The sequence below is a fragment of the Thalia democratica genome, chromosome 4 (genome assembly GCF_965202585.1).
Source record: "Thalia democratica chromosome 4, ktThaDemo2.hap1.1, whole genome shotgun sequence".
In the NCBI taxonomy this organism is placed as follows: domain Eukaryota; kingdom Metazoa; phylum Chordata; class Thaliacea; order Salpida; family Salpidae; genus Thalia; species Thalia democratica.
In genome coordinates this window covers 30531640-30544116 of record NC_139168.1, presented here as the reverse complement: position 1 = coordinate 30544116, position 12477 = coordinate 30531640, and positions in this window count along the sequence as shown.

The window sequence follows — 12477 nt, the reverse complement described above, 5'->3', positions numbered from 1 at the left end:
GTAGTCAAGTTTTTGTTGTGTATATAAGTGAGTTAAATAAATAAAAAAAGTTTTTAAATTTTTTTGTGGTAAACTCTTGGCAACATAGAAAGACAACTAAACAAAACTGCACTGATGTTGTTTAATAAAACTTCAAGTTTTTTGTTTAAATAGGTTTTTTGCTGTTCAATAGAATAAACATCTTGATTTTATTTACAAATGTTTTTTTGTGTAGTAAAACCTTCTTACACATTTCACATAACTTTTATTTCTTTTATGATATACGTTTGTTTTTACAAACACTGTAGAGCTGTTCATACTTTTGGGCATTTGTTTAGAAGTAAGAAACACATTCATACATCAAAACTTTTGTATACTAAAACAATATTTTTGAATAAACAAATATACAACTATAACTGTTTTTGTTCAAAAAAAAAAATTGATGAGACAGTTTTGTACTTACTTCCATTAGTATTTAAGCATGATTATCTACAATTTGTTTAAATAACTTACTTCGGTTAATTAAAAACAAACATTGCTCTAAAGATAAACATGCTGCACTATAACACAGTGTACGCACTTCATTACTTTGATCAAGACATAAAAAAGTCAAAACTATTAAATTCGGTCTTACCTATCATTCGTCTCAAACTTGCATTTTTCGTTTGTGTCACAAGCAGTTCTGAAACTCGATTGCCCGGAATTTTCTGTTTTGACATATAAAAGTTAAGAGTTATGTTTTCAGAGTATTAAAAGTTTAACATCAATATTTCAAAACCAAAAGAACACTCACTTAAAGCATTCAAAGGTGAAGCAGTCGCGGCAAACTTCATGCTGAGGCAATCGGCGTTACCCAGAACGATTAGAACGATGGTGGAAATGCAAAAAGTCCGTTTCATGATCCAATGAATTCTGAACAATTCTGAACAACTATTAAAACTAGTTTTATAAGCCCACGCAGAGAAAAAAAGTTTCAAAGGTTTGTAAATTTTGGTTTAAAATAATTCTATAATGATGCTGTGTAAAACGGACATACTTTGTCTAAGGTTATAAAGTATTAACTTTAAATAGCAGTAAAACCCGTTTTAAATTTATTTAACAGTTACTGTCAGTACAAAAGTATGTTTGTTCTAAAAAAATGTTGACTCAATACTTAAATGTTTCCATGATAAAGTGTTAATAGTAGTTATAAACTATACAAAGCTAGCACAAAATACATTTTTGAAAATTTATGTTGTTAACTCTATAAAATTTAGACTTATAGTTATAAAATATCATAAAAAACAACATAACTACACAATCCTATAATTATAAAATTTATCAGTTGAGTTAACTGAATATGAGGTGCTAAGTTTGTACACAATTGACAAGTTCATGATAAATATTTTATAAACTAAATTTTTAATTTAAATAAATTTTTCATAAAAAAACTACATCAAACCAATTATCGTTGTTGCTTTAAAAAGTATAATGAGTAAAATAACAACTTAACAATAATTGTAATAATACAGAAAGTTAAAAAAAAAAAAGCTAAAGTAAAAAGTATAAAAAATGCTTTCAAACAACAGTTTTTTTTTAGACATAGTTTGCAATAAAATAAAAAAGTTTACAATGTAGTCTGTTTATTTTACACAAAACTGTTTAATTTAGGCCTATTTAATAATATTTAGATTTTGTTCAACAAAAACTACATGCTTCTATCATATCTATCAATCAAATTCCTACACCTAAATCTTATTTTAAGCATTGTTTTCTAAACTCGTTTTTGAAACCGCCTCCATTGCACAATTACCCCTTTTCTAGTCAATTGACTGTTTAATTTTTGCACTTTTACTATTCATTGCCTCCTAACAACCGAAAACACCCATATGGTTGACTAAAGGGGCGATATCTTTTACTTTTGGAAACTTTGTTAGCCACATTTTAAGTTTTATTTTGTATTTTACTCGAGAAAAATGAACTTTGATTTTAGCTAAATCTGACCTCAGGGTCATTTAATTTAAACCAAGTTTAATTTAGTAAAATAGCAAGCCAGTTAAAAGTTATAAGCCTGACCGAAATTTAACAATCTCCCACTTACAAGTTGTCCCCAAAACATTTAAAGTTTATTTCATTTACTTTTGTCTGGTTTTCAAATTAAAAACTAAAATAATGACCTCTGAAAACTTTGAGTTTATTAGATCTAGTTTTTTGGGTTTATAATATATGTTGTTATTTTTGTCAAAAAATAAACTTTGACAAAGAACATTTTCTGAAATGAATTGAAAGTTTCAATTTTTTAACTTAAATAACTTTACTTAATTACAAAATTAAAGCTATAATTGAACATAAATTTCAATTGACCTAAATTTACACATAACCAGACGCATATATAGATTTTTTTCTTTTTTTCCTTGTTTTTTTCCTATGATGAATGAATACAGGGCGCGGTTTGATACGATCAAAATTAATTTTAAGATTTCCATAAACTTAAAAATTTAAGACCGTTAATAAAATTTAAGACCGAAGATAATTGTAATTGAATTTCGTGTAAAAGTGGTTTTAGTGTTAAAAAATTTTAATTTTGAGCAGTTCACACACACATTGTAACTTATTTTTAATTAGAAGTTACGCCTTAAAGTAAACCAGAAAATGCATACATTAAGAATTCGAAGTAGTTTTAATTATAACTTATTTTTACACCAAATAATTTTGAATTTACCGGGCAAAATAGACTATATTAAAGATAAATACATAAAAATTGCCATTTTTAATGACCTTTTGTTGTTACATAAAACCAAACTAGTTGTACTACTATTTTCGAGAACAAGCTAAAAAAACTTGTTATTTCAGTACTTAAGTTGTTATGACATATTTTTTAAGAATTTTTTTTTTAACACTTGACTACTTGGTCAACTTCGTGAAGTAAAGTTCGTCTGTCTTAAAGTATGTTTGATAAATAACTTGTTATGTTATAAAAAAAAAACAAACTGACGTGTTAAGTTATTAAGAGAAAATAATAAGATGTGTTTGAAGTAAGCAATATTTTTTGTGTACTAAACTAAAAAAAAAAGTAATTTACATTTAACAAAGTTTTAGAAAGTAACTTCTAGTAAAGAATTTTACTATACGAATATTTATAATAGTCAGAAACTAATTTTTATTTTATGTACATTTTCAATATATTTAAATTTTTAAGTTTTCTTTTGTACATTATCGAATTCCACGCTATTTTGTAACGAATAAAAGTGAATTTATATGATGTATTATATATAATATTTATAAGAATATAAAATAGTAAAAATATATTAAAAAAAAAAGAAAATTAGCAAAACTATTAATTATATTGAATTATTGCAACTGTTACTTGATTAAATAGTAACATTATTACTGTTTAAAAAATAAGCTATTTAAATGAAACTCTTAGCAAAGACATTGTTTATTTAACTGAAACTGTTAAAAAAAGCTTTTGAGTAAGCTATTTTAAAGCTTAAGCTTTTTAACTTCAAGCAAAGTATTTGTTTTTACTTTGACTTAAAGATCAAAATTCAAAACACTTTTATGTATCTAGCTCTCGTATGATGTTATGTAAATAAAAATAAAACACGCAACTTCTTTAAAACAGGACGACTTAAAACGCAAAAATTTTGTTTAAGTTTTATAAAATCGGATATAAGTTTTTATAAAATTTGAAACCTGGTAGTATATGAGCAGAAAAACTTTCAAAAATAGTTTAAACTAAATATTATGTATAAAATAAAACTTGTACTAATTTTACAGAAAATTAATAAAAATACTTTATACCTCACCACAAAAAAAAAAGACTTACAAAATTTTAAAAGATCTCTGTGGTTTATATGACAACAAGATTAAGATACCGATAATAATTTTAATTGAATTCGTGTAAAAGTGGTTTTAGTGTCAAATCTATTTAATCGTGCGCAATTAATAACTTTACTTTTATGGCACATAACCTATATTTCGTATTAATTTAGAACAACATGACCAATAATTTAATTAGATGTGTTTTAAAACTAAGTAAGTTATGTAAAGAAAATTCTTCATACACTAGTTGTGAAAGTTTTAGTGTCTAAAACATAATTTTAATAAAATTATGTTTACTACCCTTGTTATACGTACTTAAGCCTAAGAAAAATTTGGGAATGTTTGCTTTTAAGCTATATGACCCGGAACATTACCTTAAATTTCTCAAAAAGCACATTTGAGTTTTAAAAAAGATAAAAATGTTTCAAAAAAAATCTAAAAATATTTTTTTGAAAACTACAGTAATATGAAAAATAAAAACAGCAAAAAGAACAATCACGTATAAGCTTTTTGAATAGCTTGTAAAAGCGTTGCAAGCCTTAACTTTTTCATCAGTTATACTCTGTTCAGGAGCTTCGTTTTAACTGATATAAGCACAAGTTTATCCCATTTAACTTACAAAACATCTAAAATATTTGAAGCTGAAAAAATGAAACACAGTTTTGTAAACGACTAGTTTAGTTCATGACGTTTAGTTTTGATTTTATTGTAGTTAAAAAAGTCAATTTCAGCTTACAAGCTCACTGTGGACATTTTAAGTGTTAATGACAAATTTTTGAAAATTCATGATCGTAATACATAATAACTTGTTTTAATATTCTGAGTTTAGTAACCAATAAATTTCAATAGTAATATATAGACACGAAAAATGCATAAAATCAAGTTTAAAAATTACTTATCGTAAAATTAATTAAGTACTTAAAGATTTTCATAAGAATCAATCTGAAACGATTTATTTGTTTTTTAATCAGTTAATATTAAGCTTTTGTAAAGAACTTTTATATATTTTTATACAATTTCAATAAAGTTACAATAAATTATAATCTTCCACCATGAAAAACTGTATAAAAGTACTATAACAGTTTTCATAAAAGCTTAGCATGAATTTATTTTAACAAATCAGACAGCTATCACAGATTAAGATTATCACTATACCTTTTTACTGTAAATCTTTATTCTCCTTCATTTTCAAACTATTTGGAAATTTTATATTTTTATTTAACTTGATTTAATATTACTTTAAATTTTCAAACATTGGCATTTTTGGTTTATTTTAAGGCATAAATTTTAATAAATGAAGTACGAACAAATAATTAAAGCAACATGATAATTAAAAGAAGTTTATGCAAGTTTAAAACATAAAAACATTAGTTTGAAGTATTTAAGTTTTTAATTGTTTTAATTATGTTAGAAAAATGATGTCTGATATTAAAGATCAATTCTAAATTTAAAAAACTAATTGTTAAACAAAATTAAATATTTTAACCTAGATGAAAAATATTATGATGCTTCTTATTTATATTATAACACGTTTATTAAATAGAATGCAGCTGTGCGAATTTCTGCTTTAAGTTGAGCATAGTCACAAACATAGTCATATTTGGTGCAATATTTAAAATTTGCACTAAAGTTATTGCTTTTTCATTCTTCAAAAGAATTACTAAGACAACAAAATAAGACTAAAATAAGTACTGAAATTACAAGTTTTTTTTTAATCTGTTCTTGAAAATAGTATTACAACTAGTTTTGTTTTATGTAACAACGAAAGGTGAATAAAAGTGACAATTTTAATGTATTTAGCTTAAACATAGTCTGTTTTGACCGATGAATTCAAAATTATTTCAAGTAAGACTTGATTACAGTTTAAACAGCTTAAAGTTTTCAATGTAGACATTTTCTGGTTTATTTTAAGGCGTTACTTCCAATTCAATACAAGTTACAACGTGTGTGAAGTGCCCTCGATGAAAATAATTTGATATCAAAACTTTTTTTTACACGAAACTTGATTACAATCATCACCTTAATCTTATTGTACTTTAACCGCAGTGACTTAAAAGCAGTTACATAAAATTGCTTAAAATTTATTGTTATACTTAACCTTCTTTTTGAAAATGCGGTTTTTAACATGTTTTTAAACCGTTTATGGAAGTTATTTCTTCCAAATTTACTCGAAATAAAATTAATAATAAAGAATTTTAAGGATTTTTTATTTATTTTGAAGCTGAATCTTGTGGAAAATATTTTTTTAATACTTAAATAAATTATAACTAAACAATAATTTACAGACAATTAGTAAACAATAAGTTACATAGTTTGTAATATTGAAAATTTTCAATCTAAAACAAGGGAATTTACCTAAGTTTTACAAATTTAACAAGTGTAATTAATTTTAAATTAAATTTACCTCGGGTAAAAACCGCTGGTTTAAAAAATCATATATGTGATTTTTAACATATCTAAATTTGTATGTTTTTAAATGCCAAAATTTATTCCATATAAAAATTAAATATCAATGCTGCTTTATAAACGAAGTGTTTTAAAAAGTTTTTATTTTAATATTTATTTTATAATTTATCAATGCAATTGAAACTTTTAATTTTTAAAAATTTCAAATTAAATCAAATTTAGAGTGTTTAAAGTTTAAAGTTTAAAGTTGGTTTTTACAACTGTTGATTATATACTTGTTGACGAAGCTCTTAATTACACGATTTAATTCTATTCAATTGTATGACGTAAAATGTAAAAAAATCAATAACTCTTATCTTTGTTTTATTTTTTCAAATTATTTAAAATTGGATAAACTTCCATAAGTCTTTTTTAACTTAATAAAAAAATTAGTTAATTAAAACTAACATACATGAAAACTGATAAACGTTTTCACAGCAAGGAAATCTCTATCTTCAAAGCATTGTTAAAAACAGTTGTTTTGAACAATTTCAAAACTCTTATAATGTACCTACTTTACATTGTACAGTACATAGTAGGTACTTTTCATAATAATAATACTATAAGGATATACATAAAAATATTATCAAGTAATTAAGTGATACTCTTCAAAACAGCCATTAAAAAAGTGTAGCTGTTAAAGTACAAATAACCTTTAAACACAAAACTTAATTTTAAATATAGATAGTCGTCATTTAAACAGCAACTTGTTAAAAGATAATTTAAATTACATTGAAACATGATATATATTTTATCGATAATTTTAAATTAATTTCTTAATATTTTTTTTTTAATCCAAAATTTAAAGTTTTAAGAATTTTTTTTCCTTAATTTGTACTAATTATAAAAAATACCGATATAATTATTTTTTTAATGTCTGTGGTTAGATACTTTTTTAATAAAGCTGTAAATTTGATTAAATTGAAATTTTAAAATTATTAAAAGGTTTAATTGTATTAACAACTTATAAAATAAATAATAAAGAAAATACTTTTTAAAACACGGCATTTATAAAGCGCCAATGATAATTAGTTTTTATATGGAATAAATTTTGGTACTTGAAAAAATACAAATTTATTATTAGATTAGTTAAAAATTACTTATATAATTGTTTAAACCAGCAGTTTTTAACCCGGGGTAAATTTAGCCCTATGGGTAATTTCCCTCGTTTTAGATCAGGGTTTCCCAAAGTGGGCCAAGTGGCCCCTTTGGGGGCCATGACAGTAACTCAGGGGGCCACGAGCAGCAAAGGGGTAAGAGGGGGGGGGGGCCATGAGCAGTAAAGGAGCCACAGAGGGGCTATGAGGTCATATTTTAAAAGTTACACTAAATATTCTTGAGTTACAGATGAAGAGCAAAAAAAAAATTTTCGGTGTTTTTTATCGTAGTTTATGAGTAATCTTGTTAAAGGGGGCCATGGCTTTTTAAATTTCTTTAAAAGGGGCCATTTGCAAAAAATTTTCGGAAACCCTGTTTTAGATGCAAAATTTTCTATATTATAAACTATGTAATTTAATGTTTACTAATTGTGGTTAAATTTTTATTTATTTATATACTATAATTTATTTAAGTATTAAAAAATAATATTTTCAACAATACTCAGTTTTAAAATAACTTTTTTTTTCGTCAAAATCATTTATTATTAATTTTATTTCGAGTAAATTTGGAAGAAATAACTTCCATAAAGGATTAAACTAAATAAAGAAAATAGTTAAAAACCGCTATTAAAAAAAGAGGTTAAGTATAAGAATAAATTTTAAGCAATTTTATGTAACTGCTTTTAAGTCACTGCGGTTAAAGTACAATAAGATTAAGGTGATGATTGTAATCAAGTTTCGTGTAAAAAAAAGTTTTGATGTCAAATTATTTTCATCGAGGACACTTCACACACGTTGTAACTTGTATTTAATTGGAAGTTACGCTTTAAAATAAACCGGAAAATGATTTGATTACATTTAAAAACTTTAAGCTGTTTAATCTGTAACCTAGTTTTACTTGAAATAATTTTCAACTCATCGGTCAAAACAGACTATGTTTAAGCTAAATACATTAAAATTGTCATTTTTATTCACCTTTTGTTGTTACATAAAACAAAACTTTTTGAAATATTACTTCCAAGAACAAACTAAAAAAAAACTTGTTTTTTCAGTACTTATCTGAGTCTTATTTTGTTATCTAAGAATTTATTTTGAAGAATGAAAAAGCTAAATAGGAAAAATTTTAAATATTGCACCAAATATGACTATGTTTGTGACTATGCTCAACTTAAAGCAGCAATTCGCACAGCTATTCTATTTAATACACGTGTTATAAATAACAAGCATAATAATTTTTTTTCATTGAGATTTTTTTTTTTACACGCTAGTAATTTATGACTATTGTTAATAAAAAACCTTACTTAACAATTTAAATGATCGACAGAAACATCGGCGAAAATCTACAAAGCCTGTACTTTCGTATGCCGTGAGACAAGCTCACGTTAACATAAAGTTTGATCACACCAATTCGATCATCAAACTACAAGCTTCCGGTAGATTGAGACCGGATTCGTCTTTATTAACATTAGTCATCCATAACTGAAAAACTTGCAGTCATTGTGGCTTGCTGATGAGTGCTAATAAGGACGAAACTGGTATCAGTCTACCGAAGGTTTGCAGTCTGATAATCGAATAGGTGTGTGTGATCAAACATTATGCTAATAATTTATTTTTAATTCAAATTTTTAAACATTATTAACAAAACATTGTTTCACTCGCTCGAACCAAATCAAACGAGATCATCAGTTTAATAAAATCTGTAAAAAAATTTACAATTACATGCAAGAATTGATCATTTTCCTTGTCATTAAGTCGAGAACTTTTATTGTTATCTATAAATTAAATGGTACACAATAATTTATTTTAGCAAACAATTTTTTATTAGAAAAACTCAACATAGAACGTTTTTCTTTTTTATTATTATGTTTTCGGAATAAGTCTTGTTTTTTTATGAAACGAACAATGAGTTGAACTGCGTAGAAATTAACACAAAAACATTTGCACTAACTGTCAACTTTAAATATAATATGTTTTAATTTTGCATTTAACGCCAATTTTTAATGCTCAATTTTCACTCTCTGAGCAATTGCTTATTGTATCAGACTAATTGAGTAAAATTCGACAGTATAAAACAAGTTTATTGCATTTTATCACAATAAAAGCTTCTTAAAGTTTTAAACTTTAAACTAATGTTTTTATGTTTTAAACTTGCATAAACTTCTTTTAATTATCATGTAGCTTCAATAATTTGTTGTACTTCATTTATTAAAATATAAGCTTTATAATAAACGAAAATTTATATATTTAAAAATTTAAAGTAATACTAAATCAAGTTAGATGCAAATATAAAATTTCCAAATAGTTTGAAAATGAAGGAGAATATAGATTTACAGTAACAGGGTATAGTTTTTTTTTTAGTTTGCGTATTGAACATATACATATTGAACACTTTAACATTGATCGCTTATATCTCAAAAAATATATTGAATTTCGAAAAACATGTAGGCTAGTTGTTAATGTTTAAAACAAGACTAACTGGTTTATGCTAGTCGACTTAAACTGTCAATTTATTGGTTACTAAACTCAGAATATTAAAACAAGTTATTAAGTATTACGATCATGAATTTTCAAAAATTTGTCATTAACACTTAAAATGTCCACAGTGAGCTTGTAAGCTGAAATTGACATTTTTAACTACAATAAAATCAAAACTAAACGTCATGAACTAAACTAGTCGTTTAAAAAACTGTGCTTTATTTTTTTCAGCTTCAAATATTTTAGATGTTTTGTAAGTTAAAAGGGATAAACTTGTGCTTATATCAGTTAAAACGAAGCTCCTGAACAGAGTATAACTGATGAAAAAGTTAAGGCTTACAACGCTTTTACAAGCTATTCAAAAAGCTTATACGTGATTGTTCTTTTTGGTGTTTTTTTTTTCATATTACTGTAGTTTTCCAAAAAAATATTTTTAGATTTTTTTTGAAACATTTTCATCTTTTTTGAAAATAAAATGTGCTTTTTGAGAAGTTTAAGGTAATGTTCCGGGTCATATAGCTCAAAAACAAACATTCCCATATTTTTCTTAGGCTTAAGTACGTATAACAAGGGTGGTAAACATAATTTTATTAAAATTATGTTTTAGACACTAAAACTTTCACAACTAGTGTATGAAGAATTTTCTTTAAATCACTTACTTAGTTTCAAATCACATCTAATTAGACTATTGGTCATGTTGTTCTAAATTAATACGAAATATAGGTTATGTGCCATAAAAGTAAAGTTATTAATTGCGCACGATTAAATAGATTTGACACTAAAACCACTTTTACACGAATTCAATTAAAATTAGTATCGGTATCTTAATCTTGTTGTCATCTAAACCACAGAGATCTTGTAAAATTTTGTAAGTCTTATTTTTTTGTCGTGAGGTATAAAGTATTTTTATTAATTTTCTGTAAAATTAGTACAAGTTTTATTTTATACATAATATTTAGTTTAAACTATTTTTGAAAGTTTTTCTGCTCATATACTACCAGGTTTCAAATTTATAAAAACTTATATCCAATTTTATAAAACTTAAACAAAATTTTTGCGTTTTAAGTCGTCTTGTTTTAAAGAAGTTGCGTGTTTTATTTTTATTTACATAACATCAAACGAGAGCTAAATACATAAAAATGATTAATAGTTTTGCTAATTTTCTATTTAAATTTTTTATATTCATTTACAATTTTCTATTCTTATAAATAATATATAAGATATACTATATATATTTACTTTAATTCGTAATAAAATAACGAGGAATTTAAAAGTTTACAAAAAGAAAACCTTAAAAACTGAACTGTTCAAAAAATGTACATATAATTAGAATAAGAAATAAAATTAGTTTCTGACTATTATTGTTAGCATTTTTTAAAGCGTTGTAACGCAAAGTATTAAACTTTATTTGAAGTTAGTTTCTACAACTTTATTAAATGTAAATACTTAACTTTTTAATTATTCAGTACACCAAAATATTGCTTACTTCAAACACATCTTATCATCTTCTCTTAATAATTTTTACAACAGTAAACAAGTTAGTTTTTTAAAATTTATATAATAAGTTGTTTATCAAACATACTTTAGGACGGACGAACTTTACTTTACGAAATTCACCTAGTAGTTAAGTAAGAAAACAGGTAAGCCGTACTCCGGGGTCCAAAAACAACTCCAATTAACTATTGTTTCAGACAAAGCTATACTTAAATTTTCAAATACAAAAAAGCTAAACAATAGCCCTTAAATAGCTGTCTAATGAAACAATAACCAAAACCCTTTAGTTGCAAAGCTTTCGTCCTTTATTTAGACATTTTCAATGCAAAAAATATGGCTGTAAAAACAAAAATTAAAACATAAAATATATATATATAAAAAATGTTTTTAATTGATAAAATGACATCTATTAACAGCAAACAAAACACTTTATATAAAAAATTTTTACTAAATAAAAAACACATTTACTTTATTCCTATAATATTAAAAAGAGTTTTGTTTTATAAAATTACATATGTAATTAATATATAAATGTATGTTAAGAACTACTAAATAACACAAAGATATACAAAAAAATATACAAAAAAGATGCATCTAACAATATGTACTTTAACTACTCTACCCCTATAAATCACTGTATTGTGTTTTAGCTAAATTAATATTTGGTTTGAGTTTATTTATCCAAAAATATTCTTTATAGTCAAGGTTCTTAAAATTTGGTTCTTCCAAAAAAAAAACTTCATACGCGTCATCAAAACAACACTCTTTCTGTAGATCGTTCTTGTGTTTAACATAGTAGTGTCTATATAAGGCATTTTCATCTGTTATATCGTTTGGGTTAAAATTTGACTTTGATCTATTCCAACTATATCTATGTGCTGTCCATCTTGTACTGAAGCTATTTTTAGTTTGTCCTTATTTAATCTATAAAAATTGAAATTTCATTAAAAAAATGTTTAGACTTATATAGTTAATTTAAAATTTCTTTATAAAAAATTATTCTAGTTTTAATTATTTTATAATATTGTTTCCTTATAGAAAATTAACTTTTTATATAGTAAGTTAGTTATGTCTAAAATATTTTTGTTTTAAATAATAGATTTGTATAATAGATTTGATATTCAATTTGTAAGTTCATAACATTTAAATAAAATTTAAAGAGAATTTCAATTTTAATTTATAA